This window comes from Penaeus monodon, chromosome 43 (genome assembly GCF_015228065.2).
Source record: "Penaeus monodon isolate SGIC_2016 chromosome 43, NSTDA_Pmon_1, whole genome shotgun sequence".
Lineage (NCBI taxonomy): Eukaryota > Metazoa > Arthropoda > Malacostraca > Decapoda > Penaeidae > Penaeus > Penaeus monodon.
Window position 1 is genome coordinate 9,292,440 of NC_051428.1, and position 5,195 is coordinate 9,297,634.

Consider the following 5,195-nt stretch of genomic DNA (forward strand, 5'->3'; position numbering starts at 1 on the left):
TATAATTATAATTGTTATTATTATTATTATTATTATTATCATTATTATTATCATTATTATTATTGTTATTGTTATTATTATCATTATATTATTATTATTATTATTATTATTATTATTATTATTATTAATACCTTTATATACCTTAAGCTTTGTGTGTTTGTTTTCTGTTAGTGCTTTGTAACTTTTAGGATATTATACCCAAAGAAATCCTTAATTTCCTAATGAAGCCGTAGGCATATATGCACAAACATCCAACTGGTACATCCAACCCGTCCGCGTGGGCTGCATGTACCAGCTGTGAACGCCGTCTGTGCCTGGAGGCTGGAGGCATCATCACTGGAACGCTTTCTCTCCACGGGAGCTGGAGATGAGATGACGCCCAACCCGCAGAAACGGACTTCTGAAAACTCGTTCACGTGGTTATTTTTCCGTGGGTAAAAGAGAGAGGGTGAATAAAGAGGTCATTACGGTCGCGGTTCGTGAAATGAGACTGCTTATCAGTCTAGAGGCGTATAAATGAAATCCCAATTACGGAAGAACCTGCTGAAGGAGGTAATGGCAGCTTCTATAGTGATGCCAGTGCCACGGTATGCATTTTAAGGAGACACGGCGTACGGCAAAGCGAGGGGTGTTGCTGTAGATCATATTACCTGACACCGTTTTTGAGTATTCATGATCAAAGGTTCTTTCTCTAAATGCTGAGCTTGGCAAGTGACATATTTGTGAGATAATATTCTTGATATTATCTCACCATGCAAGGAGAATAATCTAGATGTGTACAAACACTTCTAATTACACAAGTGTAAAAAATGTTTCTTTCAATAAACGTATTTTATTCGGTGATTGATTAATGCCTCGTACTCGGGCATTATATTTTCGCTAACTCCTTGGAAGGTTTTTGAACATACAGTAATTTTCTTTTTCACCTTTTACCTTTTTATTATCATTATTTTTTAATTAGTGTTACTCTTTTATAAATTTAGTTACACGCTTTGCGAAACCATGCTGTATTTATGGTAAATACGATGGCATGATATGTATATATTTTTAGGCCTGGTCGTGCGATACCAAACTGGCCAAAAGTAATACTTGCGGCTTCCCTAGCTTAGAAAACGTTTCTCTTCAAAATAGTCCAACTTACCAATTATCAGCGATGAAGTAAAAAGAAAAAAAATCCCATATCACACTTTTTGGAAATATCTTTGAAAACATGGTACAAGAAGGTATGAGTGCGAAAACGTGTGTGTGTCTCTGTATTGCATTTCTATACCCTGTTTATTTATTTATTTATTCATAACCAACCTATCATTCCCACTTTCTTTGTCTCGCAAAGCTGTTCAGTCGCATAAAAAACATTTTTTTTTCTTTTCAATATTTATATACATAATAAGTGTAGACTGGTGAAACAAAGATTTTGATATCAACCCTGAATTTATTGTGCTGAATTTATTATTTGGCATTTTTCTTTATGTCTAGTTGCTTTAACATTGATGAAAACTTGTAATGTTATTATTATCATATTTTTTTTATCCATCTCACTTTCATCTAATGTTTACTAGACAATCAGTCGATTCACTGTTGCTTGATGATTGACATTACAGTGCTACAGAATGTCCTTTTTTAACTGCGCAATACAGATATTGCCGATAAATACACAGTGGTTTAAGTGATAATATAGGCATACTTCATAGAATTAAATTGCATAATCTCGCTTCCGTAGTTATGTGCATTTAATTCTAAAACTACGGCATGAGGCCGCCCGTTGAATCTTTTACATCGGACGAAATTGTGTTCCGGCAAGTTCGCTTTTTACAAAGGCTAGATTTGCATTTTTCTTATCTCTTCCTATGTCAACCGGGCGTCGACACGTTGTCTTAAATCATATTACATGAAAGAGATTTTTGAACTACAGTAATATTCATGACCAGTAAAAATCAATATGACATGCATGCGATACATGACTTGGGGTTTTAAGCAGTATATCATCCAGTGCTTCTAATGTGAAATATGTGTATTTGTTGGCTGAGAAGTTTGTTTGTTTTTATTCGAAATATCAAATAGAACTCCATAAAACGGTCTCTTGAGAAACTCCACTAAATTCACTTACGCATACGAGAAAAGGACTGTCGCAACAAAGCCCCCTGGGTTTCTTAACAGCTGACAAAAAAGAAAGAAAGAAAGAAAGAATAGTTTTTCTTGTCCGACTGATTTCTGTTATGTGCGTCTGACTTCCTCGCAGTTGTTCATGGAGCCAACTTGATAAGAGAGAAAAGAAAAAGAAAAAGAAAGCCTTGGATGTTTCTAGATTTTAGTTTAGAGAGCGAGAGAGAGAGAGAGAGAGACAGAGAGAGAGAGAGAGAGAGAGAGAGAGAGAGAGAGAGAGAGAGAGAGAGAGAGAGAGAGAGAGAGAGAGAGAGAGAGAGAGAGAGATTGATTTTCATGTGATATAGTCTGTCACTGAATAACTGCAACTTCTGTTGGCCTTAAAGAAACCAAATTAAGCTCTTGATAAATGTCATTAACAAAGAAGAGGAAGCACGATATAAAAGAAAAAAAGGACTTTGTAGACGTAAGAATCATTGTTTTTTTTCCGATGCACTTGTAAGGGAAAATCTAATCATACATTTCACAAGTCTTACTTATACGGAAGAAAAAACGTGTATTATTCATGGAGGGCAATGTATCCCATCCATATAATAAACACTATTCACAACTACACCTCTACAGTCTCACAAATGAGGTAATGGACGTCACTTTTATTACAGATCAAAGGGGAAAATTAGGTCTGCAAAACATTACGGTATAGTACTGATTACGAGTAAATTTATATTTTTCATTTTAGTTTTAGCGATCACAGAGAAATATTTATTGATGTTCGTGGCGCTAATGCACATTAATCAAATAAAAAAGGGCTGGTAAGAGTGTAAAGTGTCATTACTACTCCATCAGAGTGAAAGAAAGTGTCTATAATGAAAATAATACCATGTTGACAATTCTGAAGTGACTCACCCATTTCTGAAATGTTGCAATTATTACACGTATAAAGAAAATATTATATTTGTAATTTCATTTGACTCAGTCACTGGAACTGTTGCAGATACATTGCTTCGACTTTTTGGATGAAGAAACTGCAGGAAAACAAATGCAGATACGCAGTAACAAGTACTAATTTTGATTACACTGCATCCAAGGCTTGCTGTTTCTATTGTTTATGTTTTCCTGCGAATCAACTTCCTACATTACAAGTATTTTTACTTTTATTTTTATTTCTGATTGAAGTGTTGATAATGTTGATCCATACGCGCCGTCGATAGTATTTAGAATTGGCGTAGAAAAGAAAAATATGGAAATAAAAAAAAATTGCTGCTTCGCTTTTTTTTTACTTCCGCGCGTAGTTATACATGCGGAAATCGACAGAATTTCAAATAAGCGCAGAAAAGAAAATGTGAGAACACACGAATCTAGCCTAAAATAATTGCAGAGCAGAAGGATGTGTTTTTAGCGGAATATCGCTAGATTCGCGGCAGAAGTTAACACTCCTTCAGGCAAAGTGTTTCTGTATACATTTTTAATCTTTTAGTTTTTCCACGGTAAGATTTGACTCCAAAAAGTGAGAAAATTATAGTATTTCTCTACGTAAAATAATAATAATGATAAATGAATAAAGATTCTGTATTTCATTAAAACATCAAAAAGTATAATTTTTCCTCCAGCTGGCAGCCGGAGCGGTGGCTAGCTGTGGCGTCGGTCTCTGCTTCTTCTGGGTCCATAGTAGGGTAACCCTTTATGTAAATACCGAAAAAGTGATATGAATATGCGCCGCAGTGACTTCCATATAGGCGCTGGCCCGCCCGACCTTATCTTGCCATAACCTGTCATGGTGATTTTATGGACCAGGCGGTGGGTAGAGGGAGTGGAACGGCTTAATTATGCTTATGGATATGGTAATGTGTTTTAGTCGCGTGTACATTACGATTCCTTTATGGTACTCCATGTTCGCGGTAACTATCGGGGCCAATATCGTCGTTGTAATAGGCCATTGTTGAACGAAAGTACCAGGTGTGTAGAGGAGGCCATAGCAGGCGATCAGCGGCCGTTTCGTCGATATATATTTTTTTCTTTTCGGACTATCACTGTGAACAGCAAATCCTCTTCAGACTGTGACAGACTGACTTGAATCTTAAACGCAGATTGTAAAATCTTCTCTGGCTTGTCAGATAGAAGAAAAATACTGAATGTAGCTAGACTATTTTTTTACGAAATGTGAAGTACATTTCGAAAACAAGGTTCCAAACAACTTCAACTTTTCCGCCAGATGCGCAGTGCATTACAAAAAAAAAAGAAAAAAAAAAAACGAGGGAGGGAATATTAATTGAGGCGAAAAAAGCGTATTGGAGAGTGGGATGTACCGCCATCCGTTTTAAACGTTTGAGTGCAAGAATGAGTTCATGTCCCCCACACTCGGTCTCTCTTCACTGATGAGGAAAGTGACACATTCACAGGTATACGATCAATGGTCCGGTTAATGGCCGTCAGTAATGAGAACGTCAATGGCACAGTGAACGGCCGAAGCAGAATCCTTACTTGCCAGGGTGTAGGGTTTTAGGAATCCACTCGTGCGATGCAGAAAGGGTTAATTATGGTTTTCAGTTTTCTCTTGTTTTCTGCTAGTTCATCTGTATTTCCTCTTTCTCGCTTTTGTTAGCTTCTACGTTCTCTAACACACACACACAAAAAAAAAAAAACAAAAAAAAAACAGAAAGATAGATAGAGAAAAAAGATATAGAGATATTAACATATATACGCACACAGTGAGTGTTCCTAACTTCTGTATTTCTAAGCTACTAAGACAACTAATGCAGATAGCTTTATCACACAAAGAAAATAACGCCATGATAATTGTAAATAACAATGAAGGTATTTTAGATGTTATGAATACAAGAGCAATGAAAACAATATATACATATGTGTGGTGATCATAATTCCTGTCGCACAACAAAATAAATTAGCCGCTCTGACTCAATAGAATTCTGTAAAGTGTTCACCTCTCAGCATTTGTATCTATATTCTTGAAAAATAAATTAGCCGACTCTGACTCAATAGAATTCTGTAAAGTGTTCACCTCTCAGCCATTTGTTTCTTTAGTTTGAAATATTATAATCAGGACATAAATACTTCGTGAAAGGAATTGCGTT